This window comes from Pan paniscus, chromosome 2, assembly GCF_029289425.2.
Source record: "Pan paniscus chromosome 2, NHGRI_mPanPan1-v2.0_pri, whole genome shotgun sequence".
Classification (NCBI taxonomy): domain Eukaryota; kingdom Metazoa; phylum Chordata; class Mammalia; order Primates; family Hominidae; genus Pan; species Pan paniscus.
The window spans coordinates 138,947,605-138,965,339 of NC_085926.1; the positions used below are offsets into that span (position 1 = coordinate 138,947,605).

Sequence of the window (17,735 nt, forward strand, 5' to 3'; positions counted from 1 at the left end):
TACTCCTAGATGAATCACTGGTAAAATAAAATGTGGTTGCCAGGAAGGACTGAAACCTATCAGGATTCATCTCCTCAGGCTGAATATATTGCTACTGGACCAAATGTAAAACTATTTTTCTGTTGATGTAAAAGGGATGGGGAAGGTTTTCGGCATGCAATCAATAGTGATTGCCACATCACCATGGGTGTTATTTTGAGAACATGGTGGGGAAAGGAGTGAGGCGAGGGAGAGGAGACTCAGCTGCCAAAGTCCAGGGGAGAAATAATAAAAGCCAGAAATCAGACACAAGTTGATTTCATGTTGCCCATGAAATCAAATTTTCACAGGTCACTTTGGCTCTAGGAGAAAGGAAATGAGCCTGTCTATAATGCTGCTCAGAGAATTTTTCCAGATTTACTTCTAATCAATGATTTTGGCCAATGGCATGCTTTTCTTTAATTGGCAATTACATATTTCTTTTAACTCTACAGGAATCTCAGATCCTTTTAATAGATGGCATTGTAATTGCAGTTTTCCTCATAAATCACCTTATTTTTGGGGAGAATGAGCAACTATGTCAAGACATAAGATAATTTAATGAAAAAGATAAAATGCTTGACTACCACACAGGTAATAACTAACGAGTCTCAAGTGGCGGTAGACTGGGCGGTGTGGAGTGGGTAACCTTCAGTTGTGTGGTGGAATATATTCCTGGTTATTAATTCCCCAAGAGCTTGAGGCCAGCCGTCCTCACTGATGGCTTGAACTGGTTTTCTCTCAATAGGGCTCATGCTTTTCATTCTAGTCGTGGGGTGTAACAGCAGCAATCAGGACTTTAGAGTCAGTTAGACCTGTATTTAAATTCCAGCTCTGTTATTTACTGCTGTGTGATGCTGAGCTGTTAAATGAGGGTAAGAAATCCTCTCCCCAAAAGATATTATGCGCCTTGGCTGAAATAATGAATGATGAAAGCCAGGCTAACGGGCACCCTGTAAACATGAGTTCCTTTCTCTCTCTCTGTGACTTCCATGGCTTTAATTTTGTGCCCTGGCAAAGCCCTATTTGTCTATCTTCTCAGCCCCAAAGTGGTCTCAGCCTAATACATCATCAACCAGCTATGAGGATTAGACCACCAGAGGAATGAGAGCCAAAAGGAATAATAATTTTTCCAACTCTATACCCAGTATTTCTTTCAAGATCCTAGGAGCACTGACCCACCTGCTTCCCTCGTTGTAAAGAAAAATAAATAAATGTTTTTGAACAGCCACCCAGTATCCTGACTCTGTATTGGATTTTTTTAGGTGATTCAAAGAAGTATATGATATGGCCCTTGCTTTCAAGGAGCTTAAAATGCTCTGAAGGAACCTAAATAAGCACAGTGCAAAGTAGACAAAACTGGGTTTAAATCCAACCTCTGCCACTTACTAGCTCTGTGGCCTCCTACATCATTAGGCTGTCATGAGGTTTAAAATTGCACTGCATGTAAGGGACCTGGTGCAGAGTAGTAGGCATTTGAAAAAAATCTGAATTCCATCATCCTCAAACCATATATTAGTTAAATAATAAAGCAGAAGATCTATTACAAGATAGCTTATAATTCATTACCAAGGGAAATGCCCTGAAATAAAGGCTCTTGGGGTCCAGTGAAGGCCAGGGCCATTCAGACTGAGGTAGGTGTGGTAAATTCCTGGAAAAAGAAGAAAAGTGACTGGCATTTCAGGATGGGCTCATTTTCTCAGATGAATCATGAGAGCCTTGGCCTTAAGCTCTTGCTCTGCACTATTGGTAAGAAATAAAGACTTGAGTACCCAACTGGTACACTGAAGACTGAGAAAGTAATTCAGGTATCCTCTCCGTGCTTAGACCACTGATACTGTTCGCCCTCAAACTGTGTTTTTACCATCCACCTGCCTCAATGGCCTTCTAGCCTATTATGAATGAAGCATCCCACCTCCTGCAGTGTGAGTAACCAGAGTTCACCGGGCAATCAAAAACCAAGTGGAGGACAGAGATATGCCTGGGATAAAGGAGATGTGAATGGACAGAGATGCGGTCACCTCGAGACTCCTGAGAAAGTATTGCTTTTAACAAAAATATACAGGGAAATTTACCTGCAGAAGAGGCTTTTAGTAACAATGATCAGGCTGGGCACAAGGGCTCACACCTGTAATCCCAGCAATTTGGGAGGCCAAGGCAGGTGGATCACCTGAGGTCAGGAGTTCAAGACCAGCCTGGGCAACATGGCAAAATCCCATCTCTACAAAAAATACAAAAATTAGCCAGGTGTGGTGGCGCACACCTGTAATCCCAGCTACTCGGGAGGCTGGGGCAGGAGAATCGCTTGAACCTGGGAGGCAGAGGTTTCAGTGAGCCAAGATTGTGACATTGTACTCCAGCCTAGGCAATAGAGTGAGACTCCATCTAAAAAAAAAAAAATTAGCTGTGGTAAATTATATTGTTGTTCCCAATTATCAGGTCCCTCTTCTGTAAGAAATATTAAGTGCCTAATGTAAGTTTATTTGGCATCATCCTCTTGTCTCTACCATGAGAACAGCACATCTCAGATGATTCTACTATCAGCCTGGGTCTCAGAATGAGAAAGCTTGGTGCTCAAGGTGAGCCAAGCAGAGCTGAGCCATGACAGACAGAGTTAAGCAGACCAATAGACTGGCAGATCCAGGAGCTAGAAATGTTATTGCAAGCCACTGAGACGTGGAGGTTGTTTGTTGCCACAGCAAAAGCTGACTAATACAACACTAATTAAACACTTGCTCTGTGCTGGCATTGTCCTAAGCACTTAACATGTGTCCTCTCATTAATCCTCGCATTAATCATGTAATGTAGTGTTTCAGCCAGGGCTCTCCAGTGTAAATACCAGAAAACTACTCTGGCTGTGTGCAAAAAGACTTCTGTTTCCAGCCACAATAGAACAACAAAATCCGGATGTGCCTTCCCATCTGAAAGAACTAAAAAGGCAGAAAAAAACATATGAAACAATGGTTCTCAAGATATTAGACAATAGGCAATATAGGAGACTGATTTCTGAGAGATGAGAAACAAACATAATGAACACTGCAATTGACCCAGCTTACTACCTGGATAGAGTTTCCAGGCCATGGTGCAAAACAGAAGAGGCCAGACAGAGCTTGGCAGTCTCCTTGATTTGGGAATATGGAGCTGAGAGAAGGGGAGGCCAAGGGGGCTAAGATTTGTGGGGCAGAATTCTAGAAAGGAAAAAGCTATATAGAGAGGAACATTGAGATTTACATAGAGTTCCCCCTTGAGGATTCAGCTGAGTACAGATCAGCAAATGCATGACAGGAAACTATTCAAGACCTGGAAAAAAACAACCAAAAAGAGGGAACAATTAGTAGAGCTCAAACAGGACTCAGAATAGTGCCTAGTCTTACCAGGCAGAGTGGACTTTGGGTGGAATACTCAGAAGGAATTTTTTTTTTTTTTTTTTTTTTTTTTTTGAGACAGAGTCTCATTCTGTTGCCCAGGCTGGAGTGCAGTGGCACGAGTCTGGCTCGATCACTGCAGCCTCCACCTCCCAGGCTCAGGTAATCCTCCCACCTCAGCCACCCAAGTAACTGGAGCGACAGGCACACCATGCTTGGCTAAGTTTTTAATTTTTTGTGGAGATGGGGGTCTCACTATGTTGCCAGAATTGGTCTGGAACTCCTGGGCTCAAGGGATCCTTCCACCTCGACTTCCCACAGTGCTGAGATTAAAGGTGAGAGCCACTGAGTTCCGTCCCTCAGAGGGATCTTGCTCCATAGTGGGAAAAAACTAGCAGCCATACAAAGAAGCAGGTATATACAATCCTAAATTTGGAGAAAAATCCATCTCTTGAAACTGACCTAAAAATGACACGGATAATAGAATTAGTAGACAAAGACATTTTAAAAAGTATTATGACTCTATTTTATGTGTTCAAGAAGCTAGAGGAAAAACTAACCATGTTAAGTTAAAGGTATAGATGATATAATAAAGTCCCAAGTTGAATTTTTAGAGATACAACTACAAGGTCTGAGATAAAAAATATGCTGAAAGAGATTAATAGCAGATTCGACATTGCGGAAAGGAGTGGTGAACTTGAAGACGTAAAAATAGAAGCTACTGAAAATAAAGCACACAGAGAAAAAGGATGAAAAAATGTTTAGAATAACAGGACAACTTTAGGCAGCCTATATATGTGTAATGGAGTCTCTGAAGAAAATGAAGGGGGAAGAAATGTATTTGAAAAAATAATCGCTAAAAAATTTCCCAATGTGATAAAAACTGTAAACCAACAGATCCAAAAGCTAAACGAAACCCAAGTACAAGAAACATAAGGAAGACTACAAGGAGACACATCGTAATTCCCTTTACTAAAACCACTGATGAAGAAAAAATGCTAAAAGTAGCCTGGAGGAAGGGAAGACATATTACAGAAAAACAAAGATGAGAATGGCCTTCGATTGTTCGTCAGAAACAATGTAAGCTAAAAGACAACGAAGCAACATCTTTAAAGTGCTGAAAGAAGAAAGAAAATTAATCAGTCCAAAATTCTTTACTAAGGGAAAATATCACTCAAAAATTAAGGCAAAATAAGACCTTTCCATACATGCAAAAGCTGAAAGAATTTATTACAATCAGACCTGCACAATAAGAAATGCTAAAAGGAAATCCTCTAGGCAGAAGGCAAATTATACCAGATGGCAATATGAATCTATACACTGGAATGAAAAGTATTTGAAATGGCAACTATGTGGGTAAACACAACAACTTTAAAATATTTAAATCTCTTTAAAAGATAACAATTTGGGGCAAAAATAACAGTATATTAAGGGGTTTATAACATATGTAGGAGTAAAATGTATGACAACTATACATAAAAGTCAAGGGTAAAAATGGAAATAAAATTTTTGTAAAGTTCTTATACTATACATGAAATGGTATATTATTTGAAGGTAGACTATGACAAGTTAATATGTATCCTGTTAATATAACCTCTAAAGCAACCACCGAAATAACACAGTAACTTATAGCCATGAACCAACAAAGGAAATAAAATGGATTTATAAAAAATAATCGAAAAGAAGGCAGAAAAAAAGAGAGGAAAAAGCAGCAAAGAACAAATGGAGAAAATACAAAACAAATAGCAAGATGTTAGATTTAAACCCAACCATATCAATAATCACATTAAATATAATAGTCTAAATATCGCAATCAAAAGGCAGAGATCACCCAATCAGATAACAAAATGAAATCACAACTATATGCTGTCTATACGAAAACCTTTTGAAATATAACGACACATATGTGTTAAAAGCAAAAAGATGGGAAAAGATATATCATGTTAATGCTAATTTTTAAGAGTCTAGCATAGTTATATCAAACAGGGTAGATTTCAAAGTGGTATTAGCAAGCTTAAACAGGGTCATTTCATAAAGGGACATAACAAACCAAAAATGTATGCATGTAAAACAAAGCTTCAAATACCTGAAACAAAAATGGATAGAACTGCAAGGAGTAGCAGACAATCCATAAGTACATTCATATATTTCAATATCCTTCTCTCAGTAATGGACAGAACAGGTAGACAGAAAGTCAGTAAGGATATAGAAGACTTGAATAACACAACCAACTTGACTTCATTGCCATTTCCAAGGCACTCCTCCCACCAATGGCAGAATACACATTCATTCCAGTGCACCTGAAACATTTAAAAAGATCAACTGTATTTTGAGCTGAAAATACATTTAAATAAATTTAAAGCTATTCAAATCATACAAAGAGGGTTCTCAGATCACAATAGAACCAAATTAGCAATCAATTCCAGAATGCTGTCTAAAAATATCCAAATGTTTGCAAAAAATAACACAATTCTAAGTAACTTATGAGTCAAAGAAAATTTTTTTTAAAATTACATAGTATTCTGAATTTGAAGAAAATATAAACACAATATAGCAAAATATGTGAGAGGTATCTGAAACAGTACTTAGAAGGAAATGTATAGCCCTAAATGCCTATACTAGACAAGAAAAATGGTCTTAAATAAATGATCTCAGTTTTCATCTGAAGAAGATAGAAAAAGAAGAGCAGATGGATCCCATCGTAGGCAGCATAAAGGAAATACTAAAGATCAGAGTGAAAAAAATGAATAAAATAGAAACCAGAAAAATACAGAGAAAATAAATAATACCAAAAGCTGTTTCTTTGAGAAGATCAGTAAGTTGCTAATGAGACTGAACAGACAAAAAAGAGTGAGAATGAGAGCTGGGGGTTTGGGGCAGATCCAGAGAGAGACACAAATTAACAATATCAGAAATGAGAGAGGTGACATCATTATAGATTCTGCAGGTATTTAAAAGATTATAAAGAAATAGTATGGACAACTTAATGTCAATATATCCTACAATTAGATGAAATGGACAGATTTCTTGAAAGGTGTTAAATACTACAATTTCCTAAAAAAGAGATTACCAGAAGAGCTTTGTATCTATTAAAGAAATTGAATTTCCACTTAAAAACCTCTCCACAAAGAAAACTCCAAGGCCACATTACCTCACTGGTAAATTTATTCTATGACACACTTAAGGAGTAAATAACTCCAATTCTATACAAACTGTTTCAGAAAATAGAAGAAAAACCAACACATCTTAACTAATTCCTTAAGGTCAGTATTAGTTCGATGCCATAGCCAGACAAAGATGTCACAAGAAAAGACAAATACAGACCAATATCCCTTATGAACATGGATTCAAATTGAATCCAACAATATATTGAAAAGACAAATACATTACGACTAAGTGAGATTTAGCTCAGGAATGCAAAGCTAGTTTCACATTCAAAGTTCAATTAATGCAATTTTCTATATGAACAGACTCAAACCGAAAGGAAATTGGGAAACTCACAGAGTGGACTGGGAAGGATGGAAAGCCAGATCTAGAAAAAAAAAAGAAACAAAACAGACAAGAACAACAACAACAACAACAAATTCAAGGCAGCAGAACCATGGAGGAAATCTTGCCTCAAACCCAATCTCATGAGGACCACTACTGCCACTCCCAGCACTGATCACTGGATATAGAGGTGACCACCAAAGCTAACATTGCCCATGGGGTCTTCTGCCAACCCTGCCTCCAACAGAATAAATTCTCCATCCTTGCTTTTTTGAATGGCTGGTCCCAGCTTCAAAAACCTAAGAGGGAGGTTTTGATTGGCCAAAGTGTCAGGAAGGCTGGAATAGTAAGGAACCAACAAGGGGTCTTTGTTGCTAACAATATAATTCACTCTAACTAGTACATTCAGATAGGGACTTAGTTTAAAAGATTGACTAGCTCACGGAATCATTGTGATTGTCAAAACGTAGGTTCTGAACTGAGTTTTCAGGAATATACCTGTCATTATGCTGCAGAACTGACGCGGTAAGGGAGCTTCTGCCATAGCCAAGAGTAGGAAACTGCTACTCCTACCACTGACCCCAAACAAGAGTTACTTCTTCCTCACACCAGCCAGAATGGATGCTCTAGGCCTAGAGAGTTTCTTCAAGTAGTTCGCTTCTGAGTCAGATCAGTGTGTCCGTTTGCAGAATCCAGATGACATCTGCATCGGTTACTGGAAAGGAGTCCTGATCCAGACTCCAAAAGAGGGTTCTTGGATCTTGGGCAAGAAAGAATTTGGGGCAAGTCCATAACGTATAGTGAAATCAAGTTTATTAGAGAAGTAAAGAAACAAAAGAATGACTACTTCATAGGCAGAGCAGCCCTGAGGGCTGCTGGTTGACTATTTTTATGGCTATTTCTTGATCATATGCTAAACAAGGAGTGGATTATTCATGAGTTTTTTGGGAAAGGGGTGGGGATTTCCTGGAACTGTGGGTTCCTCTCCTTCTTAGACCATATAGGGTAACTTCTGGACATTGCCATGGCATTTGTAAACTGTTGTAGCACTGGTGGGAGTGACTTTTAGCATGCTAATGCATTATAATCAGTGTATAATGAGCAGCGAGGATGACCAGAGGTCACTTTCATCACCATCTTAGATTTGGTGGGTTTTGGCCAGCTTCTTTACTGCATCCTGTTTTATCAACTGGGTCTTTGTGACATGTATCTTGTGTCAACCTCCTATCTCATCCTGTGTCTAAAAGTGCCTAACCTTCTGGAAATGCAGCCCCACAGATCTCATTCTCATTTTACCCAGCCCCTATCTAAGATGGAGTTGCTCTGGTTCAAATGCCTCTGACACATCCAGTGGCAAGGGAGGCTAGGAAATGAAAGAGTTTTGTTTATCTGAATTTACCAAAAACAAATTGTGAAGAGGGTTTTCAAAAGATTTTGAGCATCATGTCATGACTGAATGCTGGGCTTTTTGGCCATTACTGCGAAGTGACTCTGCTTCCTACCTAGAGTAATATGGTGGGGAATTCCCCAGCTTAGGCAGGGGAATTCAGCTGCTCAAGGTCCAAAAGTAACAAATGCCAATAGAGGAAAGTACTCTTATTAGTTCCATTTTACAAATTGGAAACTGAAATTTCCTAGACATTTAGTAACTTGTGTAAGACCACAGCCCAAAGAACAAACATTTGCCAAGCCCTCATATACATAACCTCCTTTCATCTTTACAGTTTTATGTGGTAAATGTTATTGCCCCCATTTCATATAAGAGAAAAATGAGGATTATAGAAATCAATTAAAAGCTAAAGATTCTGTGGTACGTGCAACCCTGCCATGATCTGCCATGCCCATCTCGAAGCTTCCTAACAGGGTACCAAGTCATTTTATAGCAGAACTCTCCAGGCCTCCGTGCGTGTGTGTGTGTATGTCCTTAATATCTTGTCCTACACAAAATTCGATGACCACTGGATATATTTGGGTATCTGTCACTGAGCCTCACCTGTCTTCTTTCCTACTGCAGACTAACTCAGGTCTTTTCCAGAGTCCTCCTGGGAGGCTGAGACTTCTGGGCCCCACTAGGTCTAATTATCTAAGAAGTAAAGGGGAATGGGGCAGGGAATGGAATGGCCTGGAATCTGAAGCCCTGTCAGTATGCAAATCACTTACTTGCATGCAAATCATTCCAAGGAAATGGAGCTGGGTATCCCTTGGTCAAACATTTTTGTCTCCTGTGAATGATGCAAATTACTTTTGGTACCTACAACCCTCCCTGTTTTGTGGCTAGATTGAAAAATTTTTAGCCCTGCATTTGAATAGGCTGACCCATGCTAGACAGTGATGAAGAGGACAAAACACAATGATTCCACTCCTACGAAAAGACCCAAGAAAACATTAGCACAGATCCACCAGGGAACCTGTTCAGAAATGTTCATAGCAGCACTGTTTATAGTAGCTCCAAAATAAAACCAATCTGAACACCTATGGAAGGAGAATGGAAAAATTAATTGTGTATGTTCACCCAATGAACTATTATAGAGCCATGAAAATGAATGAGATACTGTTACATGCATCAACATGGATGAATCTTGTTAAGTCCAATGGCAATTCCTAGAAAATGATATATAGTATAGTACCTTTTAATAAAGTTCAAAAAGCAAGTAAAGCTAAATAAATTCATGTTACATGTATTTTTAAATCCAAGGAAATGATAAACCATAAAAATCAGGATAGTGGCCAGGCGCGGTGGCTCACGCCTGTAATCCCAGCACTTTGGGAGGCTGAGATGGGTGGATCATGAGGTCAGGAGTTCAAGACCAGCCTGGCCAAAATGGTGAAACTCCATCTCTACTAAAAATACAAAAAATTAGCCAGGCATGGTGGCAGGTGCCTGTAATTCCAGCTACTCAGGAGACTGAGGCAGAGAATTGCTTGAACCTGGGAGGTGGAGGTTGCAGTGAGCCGAGATGGTGCCACTGCACTCCAGCCTGGGTGACAGAGCAAGACTCCATCTAAAAAAAAAAAATCAGGATAGTGTTTTTGTGTGAAGGGGAGGCAAAAAGATGGGCTAGGAAAGGAGCACCCGGGAAGATGTAGGTGTTGGAAATGTTCTAGGTCTTGGGTTCAATAGTGGGTTCATGTGTGTTCATCATGTTATGAATAAATACATGAATTAATAAGTCCCATACTTGGGCTAATGTTGACAATGTGTCATGATCAAGGATTATGATTAATTCAATTCTGATCATTCAATACCTAAATGGAAGACAGAAATAGAGAGAGAGAGAGAGAAGCCAATGGAGCTAGCCTTTCTTCCTTTTTTCCTCCCTCCCTTCCTCCCTGCCTGCCTGTCTTCCTTTTCTTTTCCTTTACCTTTAATTATTCCACAAACATCTACTGTTTGTCGACTGTATACCATGCCCCAGGCTGAGAACTAGGAACACTGGGATGAATCAGACACAGTCCTGCCCTAAAGAGTCACCATGTGATGCAAGAGTCTGACAATTCCCCAAAGGTTTTCAAGGTGCTATGACAGATGTAAAGCAACAAGGTGTGGTAGGGCTTACAGAAGGGGCCCTTAATCCAGCCTGGGCTATTTGGGAAGACTGTGGAGCTTTCTGCTTTGAGAAATTAGCAAGAAGAAAATGTGGTTGGGGGTGTAACAGCTATAAAAATGAAAAAGACAGCCTTGCCCTTGAAGTGCTCATATCTCGGGGTGAGGGACAAGAAAGGAGGTCACAACAGTGGGACTTGGGGTTGTGAGAGAGGCAAGCACAGGCTTGACATGCACATAGGAGGGCACCGTGCTGTGCCTGCAGTGTTGGGAAGGCTTCCTGGAGGAGATGACATGTATACAAGCAGAGAGACGAAGTATGAATTAGAGTTACCTGGAAAGTCTGTACCAGGAAGAAAGGTAAGCACCTACAATGGCCTGTGGCAGGGAGAAAGAGCATGGAGGAGCTCAGGGGGCCCCAGTGTGGCCTGGCCCAGAGCGCAAATGAGAGGAGGTGAAACTAGATGAGTAGGCAGGGAGCCAGATTCCATGAAAAAGCATGAAAATTATGCTGTGGGCCATGGGGTACCGCTGAAGGGAGTGGCAAGGGTGATTTTTCCTTCATGAAGAGAGCCCAGCAGTAGAGGTGAGGTGAGGGGGCTGCTATAACTGCTAGGGAAAGAGATGGTGATGCCTGGGCTGTAAAGAGGAACAGAATTTGAGAGCTGAGCACCTGATGGACAATGCTGCATGGCAGGCTGGGCTCAAACAGGGTTGCTCCTGAGGGGTGGGCAGAGGACATTCAGACCTCACACAACACAGTTCTGTCTTGCCACAGACCTCCTTGGAGCAAGCTGCAAGCTCCAAAATTTCTCAGAACTGAAAGTTTTTCCTCCAACTTCTGTAAAACCATGGTTAATACTTTTGCAAGACAGAGAAGGAGTCCAAGATTTCAATAGCTAAAAACTGGGAAGTAGACCGTATACCATGCCTTGTGGGGGCAAAGGCAGGAGGAGTGAGGTTCACAGCTTTGCTTTATCCAAGGGGTTCTGGACCCCTGACTCCAGCAGCTCCCTACTGGACCTTCTGCCCCGGGCATTACTTTGCCTTAGTCCAAGAATCCCACGAATGCTACAGATCTTGGTCTACTCCTGAGAAGTAGAAGGAAAAAGATTTATTGTGCACCTACTACACGACAAGCTACAACCCACAACTGTACTCTAGGGACATTCTTCTGTTCCCGTTTAGAAATGAGAAAGCTAGGACCCAAAGGCTTGGAATTGAGATTCAAGCCCAGAGCTGTCTGACTATGCCCATGCAATACTGTACATTCTTTAGAGCAATACTGTGGCTAGTTTTTCACGGCTGCATTTTTAGACTCACTCTTGGACAGTTAAGAACATCTTGTATTAGTTATCTACTGCTGAATAACAAATTACTCCAACATTTAGCTAATTAAAACAACAAACATTTATTATCTTACAGTTTCCATGCATCAGAAATCTAAGCACAGGTAGTTGGTTTCGGTGATTCACGATCTCTCGTGAGGTTGCAGTCAAGGCATCACACAGGGCTGTATTGTCCTACGAAGGGCTCAGCTCGGGGTGGCAGAGATCTGCTCCCAAGTTCACTCATGTGGTTATCGGTAGGTCTCAGTCACTCACCATATGGGCCTCTCTCCACAGTGCCACTGCAGGATATGGCAGCTGGCTTCTCCAGAGAGGTGATCCCAAAAGAGAGCAAGAGTGTATGCTCAAAACAGAAGCCACAGTCTTCTTATAACCTAATATTGGAAAGAACATCCCATTACCTCTGCTGTATTCTGTTAGTGAGAAGCAAGTCAGTAAGTCCAGCCCACACTTTAAGGGAAAGGGTTTACACAAGGGAGTATATACCAGGAGTCAGGGATCACTGGGGGCCATTTAGAAGCTGCTGATCTCAATCTAAAGAATTTTAGTAGCCAGACTATCCTGGCTTCTCCCCAAATGGCAAGTTGTTTCCCTTGTTATCCAGAGGCTGGAGGATTTGGGGGTCTACAGGGACACAACGGGGCCCTGTTTTGGCCCATTCCTTTGTGCCTGGGGCATAATCTCATTGGGAAAGGCCAGTGTGGTGAACCTAACTGGAGCCCCCAAGGGAGGGGGGGGGAGTTGTTTTCTCAAATTGTGGCCACTGCTCCCTCCCTCCCTTATCCTTGAAGCTGCTGTGATGCTTCTCAGCAAAGAGTGGAAGCAACGGGCATCCTCCACACACACACCCAGCCTGTCAGCCAGATAGGCAGAGAAACCATCAGCATGAACGTCTTCTTTAAACTTTCCTTTGCTTCTGAGTTCTTTCCACAAATTTTCTTTTCTTGCTCCCCAACCACATCCATAACCCCCACAGTAGCTCACAGTAGAGGTGCTCCAGGAGCTTGTCAATAGGAGGTAGGAAGGAAAGACACCAAGTGTGAATGTAGGTCAGCACTGCCACTTAGGGCAGTTCAAATCACATTCACTGTCCTCAGCATCTATCCTATGCTGGTGCAGGGCATCCAGAGATGTGTGAGGTACCTATACTTGCCCTCCAGGGGGGGCTCACAGTTTTAGGAGGGGCAGACATGCAAACAGTGATGAAACGTTAGAATAAGTACAATAAATACGTGTCAATACACACTTTTGTCACCTCATCATGGTTATCTTGGTTCATAAAGCATCATCTTTTGCTTAGACTATTACAGTAGCTGCCAACCTGGTTTCCTCCATCCATCCATCCACTTGGCTGCTAAGGGCTCTTTCTGGAATGCAAATCCGACAAGGTCACTACCCTGGTTAAAGGCCTCCCGAAGTGATGGGGAAGGTCAAGCTCTTGATACAGTCCCCACCCAAGACCCTAGACACCGTCCATCCCTCCAGTTCCGTCATACCCCCTCTGCTCATAGCACAGGCTCTGTGCTGTGATAGGTAGCTCTCCAGGTGACCATGTTGTACCCCTGCCTCCAGGAGTTAATTCATGTAGACACATTTACTAGGAAACATTCCCAGTTGCCCTTTCCAGTCTGACAAATTCGCCCCAGAACCTCTCTCAAAACGTTTCCTTCATAGAGTTGGATTGTCTTTACTTGTTTTCCATGTCCTTGATGAAATGCGCACTCTGCATCTAGACTCCGTCTGCATCTAGATTCTGCCTGGTACCTGGCACAGAGAGGGATTGGGTTAGCAAATGACTGCGTAATGGACCTAAAGTCAATTCTGGGAGCATAGACGAGGGCCACCAAACCAAGAACTTTCAATTTCCCCAAGGAAGCGCAGATACCAGAAGCACCCTCGAGGCTTCTGTTTTGGCCACGCCCTTTTCCCCATCGCTCAGTTCAGGCTCCCAATGAGGCGGCCCACCATCAGCGCTGGTAGAGCAAAGAGACCGACTTCCTGCGCCTCGGGTGGGCGGGGAACGCTCCTTGAGCAGGTGCGGTATGAAATTGGACTTTAAGAGATGAGTTGGAGCCTGATCTCAAAAATAAAGTGTGGACGTGTGTGTCTGAGGAAGGGGGATAATAAACCACCCTCTTTTCCTCCTGGCTGCTATTTCCCACGTGCGTTGAGTAAAGGCACCAAAGCTGCCTAGTGACTGGGTGTCTCCTCCCCGTCAGGGGCACCCACCCTGGCGCTCCAGGCGCGCTCGAATGAATCCGGGAGGACCCGCGCGCATGAATGAATGCGAGAGCTAGGGAGTGAGCGGGCGAGCGGGCGGGTGAGTGAATGGCGACCGCGCCGCCGCCTTGGCACAGGGGCGCGGGCGCGGGCTCCTCTTCCCTCTCCCGCCAGCTGGTGGCCTCGAGAAGGTGGCGGCGCCGGCAGCGGCCCGAGCTGGGACGGCCGGGGCGCGGGATGGTGGGGGAAGGGGCGTTCCCGGCGACCGCGCCTTCCGCGGCTATTGGATTAGTGGCCTTCAGGGATGAGCTCAGCCAGATCGGCTTTCAGCTGCAGCCTCCGGGCCGGCCGGGAAGGCGGGGAGCGGGCGGCGGCGGAGGAGGAGGGGGAGGCGGCGGCGGCTGCAGCATCCAGAGCTGGCCGTGGTGGCCGGCGTGCCCCGCGCACAAAGGCACCCAGCCCCAGGGGAGGGCGATGAACACACCACATCCCGGGCCCGGGCCCCAGCTGCTGCTACCGCTGCGTGCGCTCAGGGCGCTGGGGAAGACGCCCGGCGCGCCGGGGGCCAGCGGCCGAGGCGCGGCCCGTGCGCCCTGAGCGCGGGACTCGTCGCCCTCCGGGTCAGGCGCCAAGCTTCCAAGCGGCTAGAGCGCGGGCCTTGGAGCGCCCCCAGGATCGCTTCAGTAAGGCGCTTCCCCACTCCAGGCCCGACCCCCGGCGCCTGAGCGCCAACTTCGCCAAGAACGCTCCTAACTCCAGGCCATCCTGCAGCGCAGAGGGGGCGCTGCTGCCGGGCATCAGCCGTGAGGACGCGCCCCTGGCCGTGCGGAGAGAGCCGGCATTTGCGGGTCACTCGGGCGCCCCTGAGTGGGCGGCGGCGGCAGCAGACTCCTCTCCAGGGAGTCCAGGACCTGCCAGCGCTGGGGATTCTTCCCGAACAGGCGCTTGCCCTCTCTTTTATGGTGAGTACTCTCCAGCTCCTGGTGAGGGGCGCGCGGGGGCCGGGAGCCGAGATCCGGCTGCACGGACTTTGTGCGGGCCAGCACTCGACACAGCTGGCGCTCCTGGCGTCCCAGTCCCTGAGAATTCCTCTCTGCAGGTTGTGGCAGTTCGAGATGGTTGATTTGCGCGCAGCCCTGGGGCGTTTGGGGCCCGGCCTTTGGTATCATGGGTTCTAAGCCCTTTGCTTCTCTGCGTAGTGGACAACGCACAAAAAACTGCCAACCGATTCACCCGCTTTGGTTTGGATCCAGGATCCGTCACTCACTGGCTGAGTGACCTCGGACAGGGCGCCAAACCTGTTTCCTCATCCGTAGGATGGGAATGATAATTGTGCACATTTTATAGGGGTATTGGAATGATCTATGGGATGGTGTTCGTAGGTAGACATGTGCCGGGCACACAGGAAACACTCAATCATATGTTAGCTAGTATTATTATTAGCTTTGCGAGCCCAAGCTTGTTATCCAACTTTCCGGAGCTGCAGCAGTTCCCTCGTCCGTGTAATGGGGACAATAATTCCTGGGGGTCTGTTGGTCCGGGGTATTCGGAGAGGTGGAAGTAAAGCACGGGTCACGCAATAGGCACCGGTGGCTGTTGTTACCGTTTATTCCTGACTCTGGGGCAGTGAGGCTGGTCGCCTGGCCCGAGAGCGACTCAGGGACCAGTCCTGGCCTTGCTTGAATACAAACTTGTCTATGCTCGGGAAGGGAGGGGGTTGGGAGCTCAGGAAACCCTAGGCGCAGGGCTCTGGGAAGGAGGGAGGGGGCCAGAGCCTTGAGCGCGGCAAATGTGTCCGCCCTGGTCGCTCTGTACGCGCCAGGGGCTCCAAGCCAGAAGGGGACGCCGAGCCCCCGACCTCTGACTGGCGGGAGAACCGGGGGAGTGGCTGCTCCCGCCGGCCCATGGCCAAGCGCAGACTGCTGCCGGCAGGAAGGAGAGGAGGGCACTTTTCTGTACCGCTGTCGCGAGAAGGTGGAGAGTTCTCAGTTCTGGAGTCAGGCTTGGGTTCGAATCTGTCTCCACCCAGCTCGCGGTGTGACCTTGGGCAAGTTCTCTAACCTCCCCCCGCTTGGTTTCCTCTTCTGCGCCCCACTCTCCTCCTTGGGGGGTTGGGGGATGAAGATAGGAGTTCCCTTCTCTCAGACTCTGAGCCCTCTATCCTCCCACCCCCTTTCTGCCCCCCTGCCCCCGACCCGCGCAATTTGATGAGCTTAAGTCTGGAAGACGTAAAATGTGTAAAAGCATGATATAAACATCCTTTACCCAAGGGCATATTCCTCTGAGACACATACCCTCTAATTTATTCCATTTTTAAAAATGGTAATGAAAACAATTTAAGCCACCTTTGGCAAATCACAAACAAAATTCAACTTACTGGGCCTTCTACCCAAATATCTCTCCAGTTTGTATTTCTCGTTTATTTTAAAGATATATTTAATGATATAAAAATAAAATCTGCAAGGAAAAGAAATCACCAGAAACAGTCAAAAGATATATGACAAACTGTCACATATGACATATACCACTCCTATCACAACAGGCTCATCTCTAAATATGTAAGAGATTCCTGAGGTCAACAAACAAAAGATCAAATGGGCAAAGACACGATTCATACATGCGAAATAAAATAGAAATGATACTAAAACATTTGACAAGATACCTTACCTCAATAAGAAAAATGCAAGTTAAAATTACAAGATTTTTTTTTAATGTATCAAATTAGCAAGTAGTCATAACCATTTATCAGAAGCATCTTTTAAAAATGTAGATCACATTTCTCCCTAGCTCAGGACCTCCTTAAGGCTGCCACAGAGTAAAATCTAGATGATCCCAGGGGTCCTCAGGTCTGGTACTGCCCTTCTCCACCTCTTCCTCACCATTTTCCTATCCCCCCCTACCCACCCTCCTAGCCTTCTTCCTTTTACTCCAACACTCCAAAGGCTCATTCACTTGCTGTTCCCCTGCCTAGAATACTTTTCCTCCTAGTTTTTCATACAACTGAAACTTCCTCATCACTTACATAGAACTGTCCTTGGAAGGGCTTCATTTCTATCCCAGAAAGTGGCCAAGCCACAGTGGCCAGTGCAGAATTCCTTGCCCTTTTGGGGAAAGACCTAGTACAACTCACCATACAGGAGTTACTTAATTTCCCCTGAGCTGCCCGACCTGTTGTCACACATCCATGCTCTCGAAAGGTTTTTTCTCTGTTGATACAGGAGTGAAGGGTCTCGGGCATGAAAATCAGGGGAGTGGCAGGCCGTAGATGGAGGTCACCAGAAGTATCTGCCTATATATGTACTATATAAGTACATAGTATGTACTCTTGATTTATGTGAACATGACCATCTGTGGTAAGAAAAGATCAACTATAAAAAATTTTTAAACCAGCAACACGTTTTTAATAAAACATGGTTCCTACATAAGCCAACTAATTTATTTGCTGCTGATCAGTTCAAGAAATAGGGATTTGTTTTGAGGCTATAGGAAAAACAGTTGTGGGTGGTGTGCCCTTTGGGAAAGAGGTGGTATACCTCAAACCAGTTATCATGAACTTTGTGTGGAACTTTAGAAGAACTTTCCTAAGCAGTGTTGATTGCATGTGATTTTTGCTTCACACATTGAGTTCAGAACTTACTCCATTTAAAATGTATACGTGTGGTGGTTCATGCCCGTAATCCCAGCACTTTGGGAGGCCGAGGCGGGCGGATCGCAAGGTCAGGAGATCGAGACTATCCTGGCTAACACGGT

General features: G+C 44.5%; 1 protein-coding gene across 1 annotated transcript in view; it reads left to right on the forward strand.

The window, feature by feature from the left end:
• The first annotated feature begins 14,301 nt into the window (after positions 1–14,301).
• The window catches only part of SPSB4 (splA/ryanodine receptor domain and SOCS box containing 4), a 96,613-nt gene continuing 93,179 nt past the window's right edge, over positions 14,302–17,735 (forward strand). The window contains exon 1 of the mRNA XM_003826529.6: positions 14,302–14,947. The gene's annotated coding sequence lies outside the window, so the exon portion shown is untranslated. The remainder of the gene's footprint in view (positions 14,948–17,735) is intronic.